We start from the raw sequence: 15501 nt of genomic DNA on the forward strand, positions 1-15501 counted from the left end.
CTAGTTCAGTTCTAGTTCAGTTCTAGTTCAGTTCTAGTTCAGTTCTAGTTCAGTTCTAGTTCAGTTCTAGTTCAGTTCTAGTTCAGTTCAGTTCTAGTTCAGTTCTAAAACCTGTATGTGTTAAATGCAGCTGCTAATATGGACCTTGATCCAGCTACGGTTTCTATAAACTATAACTAATCTCCTATAGAAATTTATTAAAATCGTTTCAGACGACATGTTTTTTTTTGTGAGAAATAAAAATTTGCAACAGTTTTATTGTATTAGCACTTTATTGTTTACTTACTTAACACATTTATTTACTAATGTTTACATGACCACCTAGATAATATTTTTATATACAAATTCCTAATAGGCAAATAAACAATTTATAAAACTTAATTGATTAGTACCAGTGAACAACACAATTAAGACGGATGGACGGACTTACTGTGACAAAACCAAGCCACCCTAGTAGATCTCTTATTCATCATAATCATACAAAAAAATGAAAATGTCAACCATAATCCAACAATACAATTTCTCCAAATTATTTTTTCTAAACCATAAAAATCTAAATTAAAACCGATTCATGACATTAAAAGATTTGTTCACAGGAAATCTTTTAACACTCTTTATACAATCCGATTCCCAAATGAATCCAAAGTGACAAAGTAGTCTAGCTAAGAGCATGACAAAAATTGTAATCAAAAAAATTACCTTGTCACATTTTGTTAATAAACAGGGACATTTTTCTTGTTTTTCCTTTTTTTATAAAATCATTACAATTTAAATTGAAATTTGTAAAAAACAAGGCCATTTATTGTTGAAATTTTGAAATCATTGTTTTCAAAATTGTATAGAAAATATTTAGCCAAAAACATTTGTAAACAAGGTTTAAAATATTTACAATTGTTTAGCTATTTATTTCTATAGCGAAAAAACAATGTCATTGTTAGATTTTTAGCCTTAAGGCTAAAACAAATAACAGGGAAAAAATTGCAAGGCTTTGTTTAGGGGTTTGTCATTTCTATTTCTATGAACATATTTAAAATTTATTGTAAAAGAGACGTCATATTGTCTCTCACATTGTCACTGGCCACTGGCTTATTAAGGCTAACAAATGTCTGCCATGTTTTTTTTAGTATTTGGTAGTAAACTGGTAGAAAGCGTTGAAACATTAAGTTCTTGTTATACATTGTTTCTTTGGAAATTATCCTTGTTTTTGTAAGGACGTGCACATACATACATGGGATTTGCTGTAGTAGTTTTTTTTTGCTAATTTTGTACATTGTAAGTTATTAGTTGAGATAAATGAATTAGCTACAGTGGGGCAAAAAAGGAAAGAAATAGGTAAAACTTGGAATAAAACCAGATTGCAGAGGATGTGTTTCAACTGCTAGCTGTTATTTTTATAAAACTATTCGATCTGTGGCTATTGCAATTAAATCGTAATATGATCGACCGTCTGTCCTTTCGCTAACTAAATAACTAACTAACTAACTAACTAACTAACTAACTAACTAACTAACTAACTAACTAACTAACTAACTAACTAACTAACTAACTAACTAACTAACTAACTAACTAACTAACTTACTAACTAACTAACTAACTAACTAACTAACTAACTAACTAACTAACTAACTAACTAACTAACTAACTAGTCTACAGTCCATTCTATAGTCTAGTCTATAATCTAGTCTATAGTCTAGTCTATAGTCTAGTCTATAGTCTAGTCTATAGTCTAGTCTATAGTCTAGTCTATAGTCTAGTCTATAGTCTAGTCTATAGTCTAGTCTATAGTCTAGTCTATAGTCTTGTCTATAGTCTAGTCTATAGTCTAGTCTATAGTCTAGTATAGTTTAGTCTATAGTCTAGTCTATAGTCTAGTCTATTGTCTAGTCTATAGTCTAGTCTATAGTCTAGTCTATAGTATATTCTATACTCTAGTCTATAGTCTAGTCTATAGTCTAGTATATAGTCTACTCTATTGTCTAGTCTATAGTCTAGCCTATCCCACATTCTACTCTAGCCTATAGTGTAGTTTATAGCCTTGTCCATAATCTAGCCTACATTCTACTCTAGCTTATTTTCTATCCTAATGTCTAGTTTATTTCTACTTTATAGTCTGGTCTATAGTCTAGGCTTTATTCTAGTCTAGAGTGTGGACTTTAATTTTACTAACTTACTACAGTCTAGTCTGTCGTCTAGTGTATAGTCTAATCTATAGTTTATTTTATAGTCTAATCTATAGTTTAGTTTATAGTCTAGTCTATAGTATAGTTTGAAGTTAAGCCTAGTTTATAGTTTAATATAAAGTCTAGTCTAAAGTATAGTTTATAGTCTAGTCTATAGTCGAGTGTAACTATATATTATATGTTTTTTAAAACCTACCTAATGAAAATTAATACTAAATTTTAAAAGCACGAAATTAATTAAAAATATTTTCTAAGAAATTTGTGTCTGAAAGACTCCCATTAGGAATTACAATAAAATACGTAAATGGAGCATTGGAATAGAAGTTATCCAGTTATATTCGTATTAGTCATTAGTGTAACTCGTTGTATGGATTTTAACTTTTTAGGTTTTTTTTAGATTTTTGAAAAAAAGATTTTATTCCTATAGGGTCTTTCCATTAACTTTTTTATAAATTTTTCGAATTTAGCCAATTTGTTGTTATTTCCACTATTACCACCATGAGGGCAAACGGTAAGTGTTAAATATAATTTTAAAATTTTATAATTTTTTTAATTTAAATTTTTTTTCAGTATTTTGCATGTTTTATGCATATGTGTGTCTAGCAATTTTCATGCTAACATATGCTTTGGCACAGGATATTCCATTTATAGAACCAGTAGTTGAGGAATATGTAGATGTTGATAAATACGTTAACTTGTTTGAAGATGAATATTTATTATATGCTTAAAATGTAATTGAAGAAATAAAATAAATATATATAAAGCAAAGTAGCAATTTTTTTCTTCTTTACCCACTGTGCACTAGTTTCTTGTAGTAATTTTGTCTTGTTATCTTTCTAAATAATTTTAAAGTAAAACTCTAGGCAATTAGCTTATAACTAAGGCATAACTATATACATTTTCTTCATAATATCAACAAATTTTTGCTCGTTTACACGTCATGGCTAAACAATAGAAGAAAAACTGGTGCAAACAAAGCCAAACTATAGAACAATGGACGAAAAGATCAACAATAAGCAAGAAATGCCTAAAGGCCAAGAAAAGCCTACGACACAATATATATAGAAACAAAACAGAATATGTTTAAAATTTTTCTAAAACTGACACTTTAATACCTTCTACTGAAGATGTTGTCAAAAGACAATTTAACAATGATCAATACAGAAACACAAACAAGAAAAAAAAAGACCTTAAATCATTTTAAAGACATGTTAGCAACAATGTCCTTAGAGATTTTATTTTTTTGTATATCATTTATAATTCTTAATAAAATAATCTTTTAAATTTAAAGAAAATTGTTATAATTTAGTTGAGACTCTAAGAAAATAAGTTTCTATTGTTGATTGATTTCTTAACATTTCTTACAAAAGATTTAGTTTTCTATAGTTTTTCTTTGAGGCCTCAACATTGGCCAAAGATATGTGGCCTCTATTATAACATTTTTATTTGCTTTTAACTTGGGGGGTTTTTAGGGGTTACTCTTAGGTTTGTTAGACTTTATGTCTTCTTTTTTTTAATTGAAATTTTTTACTGAACATTTTTGTTTTATTTTTTAACAAGGAATTGTTTACATAAAAAATACGTAAAGAAAAAAAGTAATTGTTTTTTGTTGATAAAAGAATTTATGTCTTTTTTTTGTGTTCAATTCATTTGAAAATAACTTATTTTATCAGAAAATTAAGAGCTTAGGTGGCAGTTAAAAAATTAATTGGAAAATATGTTCGTGATTTTTTAAGAAATGAAGTACTTCAAATGAAGATAACAAAAATAAATTGGGTTTTTTAAAGAACATTGAAACAATAATAGGGCAACAAAATACAAACGTTTACTATTGACTGGCCTATAGACCAGACAATAGACTAGACTATAGACTAGTCTATAAGCTAGACTATAGACTAGTCTATAAGCTAGACTATAGACTAGACTATAGAATAGACTATAGACTAGACTATAGGCTAGACTATAGACTAGACTATAGACTAGACTATAGACTAGACTATAGACTAGACTATAGACTAGACTATAGACTAGACTATAGACTAGAATATAGACTAGACTATAGACTAGAATATAGACTAGACTATAGACTAGACTATAGACTAGACTATAGACAAGACTATAGACTAGACTATAGATTAGACTGTAGACTTGACTATAGACTAGACTGTAGTAAAGAGACGAATGCGGTGTACAGTATTAATAGAAATCCACTCTGAATAAAAGTCTTAGTGTAATACAAAAATCTCTACAAAATTTTTTCGCGCCAAATCTGGCTTGTTTAAAAGAAATCCTCCTACAATAAAGCAAATAATCTTTGTTAACAACTGCCGACATACATATTACATCCATTTATTAAATAATTACACAACAGGATAACAATTTCTATCTAAACTGAATACACACTTCTTTTAGGCGATAACTAATCACATTTCTTATGATTTAATAGCAAATCGATCATATTACAAAACTAAGAATATCAAAAAAAAAGCAAATTAAACAATAGCATTGCCATTTGGCATACCACTAGGCCATACCACCAATGGTTGGTATAAATATGGTTTACAAAGACATAACCTTGGTGTAAATATTTTTAAGGAATTATGCCAAAACAATAGACAAACGTATACAATTCTAAAGAAAAGACAAAGAACGGCTTAAAAATATTTTGAGTAATTCATACAAAATAATTACACAACAGTGAGGCACCGCTTGAGAAATGTTGACACTAAACACCGAAGGAGGCGAAACAATAATTGCAAACAATATTTCAAAAGATTTTGGAAGGCAGCAAGCAGTAAAACTAAGGAAGAGCAGCAGTGATTTCCTTTTAAGAATTTTACAAGATATTCTATACGGCAATAACGATATGTTCTTTTGAAATTTAAGCCTGCCGTGCTTAATGAGAATAATACTCGTCTTGTAAACTAATAAAATGAACAAATTAGCACAGAATACTGTCTAGAAGCAGTTCTAGTATTTTTTCGTGTTAAATTTATAGATAATAATATACTATTAGATCTTAAGTGTGTAAGAAAATGAGAAGCCAGATATTTGGCGCGAAAATCGTGTGGCCTTGTGACGAATTAAAGGCAAAATTTAATTATGAAATGGTAAAATTAATTTAGCACTAATTTTCCTTAGTTCCCATATATCACTGTGGCATTTGAAATCAGTTATTTAAACCAATAAACCAGATAGCATTATCTGTAGTTAATACATAGTCTTTAGTCTAGTCAAAAGTCTATTCTATAGTCTAGTCAAAAGTCTATTCCATAGTCTAATCTATAATCTAGTCTATAGTTTAGTTTATAGTTCAGCCCATAGTCTACTCTATAATCTAGTCTATAGTCTAGTCTATAGTCTAGCCTATTGTCTAGTGTATAGTCCAGTCTGTCGACTATATAGTATATTCTACAGTCTAGTCTATAGTCTAGTCTATAATCCAGTCTATACTACAGTCTAGTAAAGGCATTAGTTTAGTCTATAGCCTAGTCTATAGTTTAGCCTATAGATTAGTCTATAGTTTAGTTTTTACTCTAGTCTATAGTCTTGTTTATAGTCAAGTCTATAGTCTAGTCTTTAGTCTAGTCTATAGTCTAGTCTATAGTCTAGTCTATAGTCTACTCTATATTCTACTCTATAATCTACTCTATAGTCAAGTCTAAAGTCTTGTCTATAGTCTATTCTATAGTCTACTCTATAGTCTACTATATAGTCTGTGGTCTAGTCTATAGTCTAGTCTATAGTTTAGTCTATAGTCTAGTCTATAGTCTATTCCATTGTCTAGTTTACAGTCCAGTCTATAGTTTAGACTATAGTCTAGTCGTAAGTCTAGTCTATAGTCTATTGTCTAGTTTATAGTCTAGTCTATAGTCTATAGTCTAGTATATAGTCTGGTCTATAGTCTAGTCTATATTCTAATCTATAGTCTCGTCTATATTGCAGTACATCGTCTAGTCTATAGTCTAGCCTGTAGTCTATAGTCTATTCTATAGTCTACTCTATAGTCTAGTATTTAGTCGAATCTTTAGTCTAGTCTTTAGTCTAATCTATAGTCTAGTCTATAGTCTAGTATATAATCTAAGTAGTCTACAGTCTTGTCTATTGTCTACTCTTTAGTCTATAATATAGTCTATAGTCTAGTATGTAGTGTAATCTATAATTTAGTCAATGATATAGTTTGTAGTCTAGTCTATAATCTAGTCTATAGATTAAATTGTAGTCTAGTCTCTACTTTAATTTATACTTTTACTCTACTTTTATTTATAGTATAGTCCGCAGTCTAATCCTTAGATTTGTCTATAGTTTAGTATATAGTCTAGCCCATAGTGTAGTTTATAGTCTGGTCTATAGTTTAGTCTATAGTTTTGTAGTCTAGCCTCTACTTTAATTTATAGTATAGTCTACAGTATAATCATTAGACTAGTCTGTAGTCTAGTCTAAAGTTTAGTATATAGTCTAGTCCATAGTCTAGTTTACAGTCCAGTCTATAGTTTATTCTAATCTATATACTAGTCTATAGGCTAATCTAAAGTCTAGTTTTTAGTCTAGTCTATACTCGAGTCTATATTCTAGTCTATAGTCAAGTTAATAGTCTAGTCTATAGTCTGGTCTACAGTGTAGTCTATAGTCTAGTCTAAAATCTAGTCTTTAGTCTAGTCCCTAGTGTAGTTCCTAATTTAGTGTAGGCTAGTATACAGTCTAATCTCTAGTCTAGTCTATAGTCTAGTTTATATTCTAATCTATAGTCTGGTCTATAGTGTAGTCTATAGTATAGTCTTGTCCTAAATATTTAGTGAAGAACTTAATACATACATACCTTTACATTTATGTACCAAATTTTCACAGAATATGACAAAATTGCTCTTCTCAATAATATTCAATTGTAGTCTTTGTTAAAATTGCGTTGAATAATGTAATCTGCAAACAAAAAAAATAATTATTGTAAAATTAAATAAAAGATTTTAAAGAAATCATTAAGAATGTTGATCTGTTTAATTTTGAAATTTCAAAATATTGTATAAATAAATAACAATTGTAATATGAAACTCGATTAGGCAAAATTTTTTTAAAAAAAGGTTTATATTACAGCATTTCTATACTTTCAATTACACAAATACTATTGCCCTCATTAATTTTTGGTAACCTAAATAACCTCTTTTTAAAGGTTTAATTAATTTAAAAAAGTCTCAAGCTATGAGTCATGCAATTTATTATATTATAGTGAATTGTATGAAATATCCTTTGATATCCTTTTTTTCTCAAAAATACTCATATATCTTTTGATTTGAAAAACACAAATTGAAACCTTTTATTATAGCATAATTACAGGGAAGTTTTTATAAGTAGACAGGTAATTCAGTTGTAATATAAGGTTTGCTGATGTCTATACCAAACATTTTTGGTTTTATTGGATAAGACATGTCAAACATATGTTACCCCATAACTATTTGGTATTATTGATATCTCAACGTTAGCGTCATCAAGAGAGAGAGAAAAAAGAAAAGGTTCATTTACCAATGATAATACAGTCAATTTTATAATTAAATGTAATTTTAGCATTACAAATATAATTTTATTACATTTTTGTAATTGTAGTGCAATTTTTTCTTTTTAATTTAGTTTTGTATAGCAAATATTTTATGTGACTAGAAGACAGACAGAAGAAAAAAAATTCCTTTTGTTATTTTTGTTTTATATCCCGCTGTGTTTACAATTTCCTTTTAATTCTTTACGTTGTTTATAAAATATTGTTGAAATGTTTTACAACAAACATGAATTTTATTTCATTTGAAATTCTTAAATTTCAGTTTCTTACTCCCCCGTTTTTCTTTGTCTTTTTATTTGATTTAAAGATAAAAATCTTTTGTTTTTTATTTTAACAGGATTTTTTATTTTCTTTTCGTTATTTTGTATGATTGATGATGTCTGATCATTATTTGTGTGTCATAGTTTATTGTGTGTTAATTCCTTTCGATAGAGTTGAATTATGTGTGTGAATGTCTCTGTATCTGTGACTACTTCCTTTTCAAGTGTTAAAATTCAATTTTTATTAATTTGTATCAACTAACCCAAATAAAAGTACAGTTGTGTAAAGCAATAGCAACAAGCATTCAAAGAGAAGGTTTTCTTCTTTAAATTAAAATAATTTTATTAGTTTTTATAAGAAAATTACTTAAAATTAATATTTATTTATTTGAAAGAAATGTCCTTAAATATCCCGCAAAAAAATGTTCAAAATCGTTGTTGCAACAACAATCGCTACTCATTTTAATAATTCAAAATTTACTCCAATGTACTTATGAAAAATCTATTAAAATCTTTTTATAAATCCTAAGCAGTAATTGCAGTAATCTTTTATTAATTCACCTTAAAATATGCTATACTTTCTTCTTTACAACGATCACTGTTCAAGAGTTTAACAACACACAGAGTCTGCGCAAATACCAAACATAACCCAACGGCCAATAATATGATAAAATTGAATATAAATAAAAATATGATCTTTTCAAAGATTATCTATCTATCACCGAATAGCGATCAACTTTTCATCAGACAGTCATTAACTTTCCTATAGAAATGATCGCCATTGAGTAATCAATTTTTCTACAGAAAATATTATCAATGTTTTTTCACAGAAAAGATCACCACAGATTGATAAACTATTCTATAGAAGAGATGACCACAAGGTAATCAACTTTTCTATGGAAATGTTTACTGCAAAGTGATCAACTTTTCTTTAGAAAAGATCACCATAAAGTAGTCAACTTACATATAAAAAAGATCACCAGAAAGTGATCAACTTTTCTACAGAAAAGATCACAACAAAGTAATACACTTTTCTACTGAATAGATCACCACTACTTTTCTATGGAAATTATCAAATTTTCTTTAAAAAAGATGATTAACTTTTCTATAAAAAAGATCATCACTGAGTGATCAACTTTTCTATAGAAAAGATCATCACTAAGTGATCAACTTTTCCATAGAAAAGATCATCACTAAGTGATCAACTTTTCCATAGAAAAGATCATCACTAAGTGATCAACTTTTCCATAGAAAAGATCATCACTAAGTGATCAACTTTTTCATAGAAAAGATCATCACTAAGTGATCAACTTTTCTATAGAAAAAATCATCACTGAGTGATCAATTTTTCTATAGAAGAGATTATAAATGAGTGATCAACTTTTCTATAGAAAGGATCATCACAGTCTGATCAACTTTTCTATTGAAAACATCACCATTTTGTCATCAACTTTTCTATAGAAAAGATCATCACTGACTGATCAATTTTTTTAAAGAAAGAACTTTTCTATAGAAAATATTATCACTGAGCGATCAACATTTCTTTAGAAAATATCAACACTGTCTGATCAACTTTTCTATTGAAAACATCATCACATCAACTTTTTTATAGAAAACATAATCACTGAGTGATCAACTTTTCTATAGGAAAGATCACCACTGAGCGATCAACTTTTCTATTGAAAACATCATTACTGCATGATCAACATTTCTATAGAAAAGATCATCACTGAGCGATCTATTTTTCTATAGGAAAGATCATCACTGAGTGATCAACTTTTCTATAAAAATGATCATCATTGAGTGATCAACTTTTTTAAATAAAAGATCATCTGTAAGTTATCACAGATTGATCGACTTTTCTGTAGAAAAGTTCATCACAGTCTGATCCTTTATTCTATAGAAAAGTTCATCATATACTGATCAAACTTTCTGCAGACTGATCAACTTTTCTTTAGGAAAGTTCATCACAGACTGATCAAATTTTCTATATAAATGATCATCACTAAGTGATTAACTTATCAATTGAAAAGATCATGAATAAGTGGTATACATTTCTGCAGAAAAGATCATTAATAAGAAATCAACATTTCTATAGAAATGCTTATCACTAACTGTTCACCTTTTCTATAGAAAAAAGAGCTAATTTTTTCTATAGAAAATAACACACTGTGTGCTCAACTTTTCTATAAGAAAGATCATCACTGTGGATCAGATTCAGAAAGTTTGTTAGAAATTATTTTATTTTAAATCTTATGTGTGTGTGTGTACTTATGTCTGTAACATACATATAACCAACACTATTGCTCACTGGGTTATGGTTATTTTATTCGATAAAAAAGTGTTGCCTACTTTTAGAGGCCCACTATATAATGACTTGTTCTATGGAAAATAAGTTAAAAGAAAGGAATTCATAGAAAAAAGATATTATTCAAGGAGAAAATTGTATCTTAAATGTTTGGAAATTTGCCAGTCTAGACAATAATTTGGTTTTAGAATAAAGATCTTTTTTGGCAAAATTTAGCCAAAATGGCTATTACTTAATACACAAAGATAGTCATCAAACTATAATATTATATGTCTTGTTACGAATAATTCTTAAAAAGGACTTTATTTCTAATTTTTTTTTTGTATTCAAACATGCATAAAGTAAATCTTTAGAAAAAAGAAACTTTATCAATTGATTTTGATCAGTAGTTTCCTAAGAATGAAACTCGACTTCCGTAGAATATGACAAAAGTAAGAAAAAGATTTGACAACTCGAAATAAGACTTAATAAAGATTGACTGTTGTTATTTTAAGGATTGTTATTGTTAGCCTAAAATAACAACCAGATCACTATCAGCACTACATAAATGTAGTTACTTAAAGGTACATAATCAACAGTATTAAAAATGTTGCAATGACACAGGAAAATGTAAATGTTTTTTTAAGGATTTAACACAAACAGCAACATATACAAAAGAAATATATACAAATTATAAAATATAATTGAAGCATAAATCCTTAAGGATTTTTTAAAGATCTTTCTTTAGGTTTTTATGGTCAACCAGAGAAATTTTTGTGTGGTAGAATTTGAGGCTTGTGTTTGAGGGTTTGCTTTAGGTTGTTGTGTCTTAGCTAGGAGGTAACTGAAAGGCGTTAGGGATGACTACACACATATGTACACATATGACAATAAACATCCATATGTGTGTATGAATACGTGTGCTTAGCAAATAGGTTTATTTTCCTGTCAGCCTAAAATAACAAAAAATGTTTTTTTAAGCAAAAATATTTTCTGCTTGGTTGCCTGTTAATGTTTTTTTAACATTTCTCTATTTGTTAGTTTATTACAAAAAGAAAAATATAATTTCATAAATTTATTGTTAACATATTTTCTTAATAAACACATTTTACCATATTAAACTAAATAGTAAAAAGGATTTTAAAACAAAATAATTCATTACTATTCAATTGTTTAAAATCATACACTGAAATAACATAATTTATTAATAATCTATAAAATTTTTCATAAATTTCTAAAGGATTTTATTTTATAAAAATATTTCTTTTGTTCTTGACTTTATTGTTTAGCTCTAGTTTTTGGGAAAATATTTTTTTTTTTAATTAAAAATTTAAATAGATTTGTTTCAAAAAGAGGATTATCAGCAAAGGTTTGGTATGATAGCTTAGAAAATTTGTTTTAAATTTTGTTTTTATAGCAAAGGCTTACGGAAAAAATAATTTATTTTAATTCTAGAAAAACAAAATAGTTTAATGTAATTAAAAATTTCAATTATTCCTAAATTTATTTAAATATAATTTTCTTTCTATTACGAAGCAAAAAATGCGGATTAACTTTTCCATAGAAAAGTTCATCATAAAATAAACAACTTTTTCTTAGAAAATTCATCATTAAACAAACAATTTTTTTATAGATAAGTTGATCACTTAGAGATGATCTTTTCTATAGAAAAGTTAATCATTTAGTGATGATCTTTTCTATAGAAAAGTTGATCGCTCAGTGATGATCTTTTCTATAGAAAAGTTGATCGCACAGTGATGATCTTATCTATAGAAAAGTTGATCGCTCAGTGATGATCTTTTCTATAGATGATCTTTTCAGTGATGATCTTTTCTATAGAAAAGTTGATCGCTCAGTGATGATCCTTTCTATAGAAAAGTTGATCTTTTCTATATAAAAGTTGATCGCTCAGTGATGATCTTTTCTATAGAAAAGTTGATCGCTCAGTGATGATCTTTTCTATAGAAAAGTTGATCGCTCAGTGATGATTTTTTCTATAGAAATGTTGAAAGCACAGTGATGATATTTTCTATAGAAAATTTGATTTTTTTAAAGATGATTTTTTCTATAGAAAATTTGATTTTTTTAAAGATGATTTTTTCTATAGAAAAGTTGATCACTTAGTGATGATCTTTTCTATAGAAAAGTTGATCACTTAGTGATGATCTTTTCTATAGAAAAGTTGATCACTTAGTGATGATCTTTTCTATAGAAAAGTTGATCACTTAGTGATGATCTTTTCTATAGAAAAGTTGATCACTTAGTGATGATCTTTTCTATAGAAAAGTTGATCACTTAGTGATGATTTTTCTATAGAAAAGTTGATCGCTCATTGACGATCTTTCCTACAGAAAAGTTGATCAGTCTGTGATGATCTTTGCTATAGAAAAGTTGATCATTTAGTGATGATCTTTCTTATAGAAAAGTTGATAACTTAGTGATGATCATTTTATAGAAAAGTTGATCACTTTGTGATGATCTTTTCTACATAAAACTTGTTCACTTAGCGATGATATTTTCTATAGTAAAGATGATCACTTAGCGAAGATCTTTTCTATAGAAAAGTTGATCACATAGCGATGATCTTTTCTAGTTGATTACTTTGCGATTATCTTTTAAATAGAAAAGTTGATCATTTAGTGATTATCCTATCTATAGAAAAGTTGATCAGCCAGTGATGAACTTTTTTAAATTTTAAATCAAGCGTAAGATCCCCTCTGATATGTAGTATCCTAGTTACAAGGAGAACCACACACATCGTAAATAGTTTAAAAATTCTCAATGCCATAAAATTTAACAAACAACCTCTTAACCTTTTAATGATAATTTAAAGGTTTTATGCTGTATTGTAGTTCCGTTTCCTTAGGTCTTTTGAAAATGTCATTTATAACAAAAAAACTAACCTAGTTACGTTTTCATTTTCAAGTGTTTATTAGCTGTTTACTCTTAAGAATTTCATAAGAAATTGTAATAAATATTTAACAGGAGTAAAACGGAAGAAGGCTAAAAAACTAAATGAGTGTTTCTAAGGAATTTTTAGAGAAATTCTTTGAGCTAATGACAATTCAAGGAAATAAATTGGGTGGCATAGATTTGATTTAAGAAATAAATATAAATTCATTTAGTAAATAAGGAATAATAGAACAAAATGTGGAAAAATCGCAAAATGTGTATATTCTGCTTTCACACTAAATAGCTAAAAAGTGTTTATATTGAGTAAGAAGTGTGTTTAGTGCAAAAGTTTACTGATGTAGAGGGAGATTTCATTTCTTTGTAGATTTCAGATTGACTAAATTCAATTAACACCCTTAAGAATATTCATCAAAAAATTTAAGATTTGAAGAAGTTCGTTTCTTAAGTCTTTTGTTTTCTGTTAAAGAAAAATTTCATATTTTTAAAATTTTTGTTTTTAAATCTTTTACTATTTCTTATTTATCTGATCATAAGAATAATTAGAGCCGAAATGATATTTAATGATTTCAATTACTCTCACACATGCTTGTTCATTTCAGAAGTATAAATTTATCGTGAACATCTTAAGGGGCATATGTGTTCAATTATTTTAAAACCATCATATCATAATTACATCTTTTTCAAAATATTTCCTTAAACCAATAAACACACACGCACTTGTGATGATCTTTAAATGATAAAAATTATTTTCAATTTGGCCACAAAAAAGTTCACATTAGGCCACAACTATTGAAAACAGTAGAAAATTATAGGAGGAAATATATCTCCTACCATACGATGGTTAACCTTAGTATATAGATGAAGACTATCTATTTAAAACATAAACTAGTTTTTAGGAGAGATTGAATCACAGCAGATGGAAATCTAGAAAATATAAGAGATCTAAATTTTTGCATATAATTTTTAGACCCAAATATATTCTATTGTCTGTCTACTGTTTGTTTTTACAACTGTAGCGATTGCCATCTAAAACATTTTCTAACTATTCCTTATCATTTGGTATTAATCTGTATGTGTATGAATGTTCAGGATTCTTTTGTTCATATGTGGAATAGCCAAACAACATATACGCCTACATATTGGCATACATGTTTGCCGTACGGAAATATTTAAGGATGTTTATGATAAAACAATTGTTTTTAGCTTCCTTACAAGTCTATTTAAAGAAATTTCTTTTAATAAAGATTTAGATTTTAAATAAATGATAAGTTGCGTTCTAAAGAAACAAATATGTTAAAGGCGTTCAACAATTTTTACTCCTAACCGAAGTTGTCTACAATTTGTTATTAAGTTTAAAAATTCTAATAATGAACTTTTGATATATGACTAAAAATCATAAGATATATAATATTAAAATGCTGAAATCGATTATTTTAATTTTGGACCACAAAAATCTTATAAAAAATTTTATATTTTTGCCTTTTTCATAATTTTTTGTTTAAATATTTCTAAAGAATTAAGTTCTTTTTCAATAAGCCTCTAATTTTCAATTCGTCACACAGTTTTTCCACTTTCCTCGCTATTTTTCTATAATCCTAATATTGAATAAACAAAATCGGAAAACAAATAAGAATTCAGCCATGAAAACACTCTTATCATCAAAGATTAATCTAGACTTTAGACACAATAATTGCAGCATTTTAAAGAAAACCTAATCAAACATGCAAAACAACAACTCAAATGTTTTACAAACATCATTAAAGCAATTTTCAACAAAAAACCAAAAGATGTACATATATATAAGTATTTGTTGAAACTAAATTTTTATCACTTAAACATGATCTAAATCTCGAAAAAATATCCTACAAAAGAACATGTTAAGAAGCTGAAAAACAATTGTAAAATGCCAATATACTCCTACATATAAACATACATGTAGAATGATTTTCATAAGTCTGAGAAAATAGAAAAATTTTGCAGCTCGTATGCACATATATGTAGTTCATATTCATGTGTATGTTAACATACATTTAGATTGATCCTTGATGATAAGCTAAAAGATTTCTAAAAGGATTTAGATTGAAATCAGTGCATATTTGTAAGCAACACAATGATCATCAGCAAAATTCAATGCATATGTTAAGACATGCATGAGTCTTCATATGAATAGATTTTTGTTATATGAGATGATTTTTTTTAAAAATTATTCTTATGTCCTTATGAAATAGTAGCCAATTTTTTTTTAAAGATTCACATCTGCTTTGATTAAATCTAAGTGCTCTAGATTTCCTTTAGTATTTAGAGAATGAAATG

The 15501-nt window shown here is 27.5% G+C and overlaps 1 long non-coding RNA gene across 1 annotated transcript in view; it reads right to left on the reverse strand.

Moving 5' to 3' along the window:
- The window catches only part of LOC124420299, an 83725-nt gene that overhangs the window by 16053 nt on the left and 52171 nt on the right, over nt 1-15501 (reverse strand). Inside the window, exon 2 of the long non-coding RNA XR_006941103.1 lies at nt 7000-7100. This is a non-coding gene — a long non-coding RNA (uncharacterized LOC124420299). The remainder of the gene's footprint in view (nt 1-6999; nt 7101-15501) is intronic.

The sequence above is a fragment of the Lucilia cuprina genome, chromosome 5, assembly GCF_022045245.1.
Source record: "Lucilia cuprina isolate Lc7/37 chromosome 5, ASM2204524v1, whole genome shotgun sequence".
Lineage (NCBI taxonomy): Eukaryota > Metazoa > Arthropoda > Insecta > Diptera > Calliphoridae > Lucilia > Lucilia cuprina.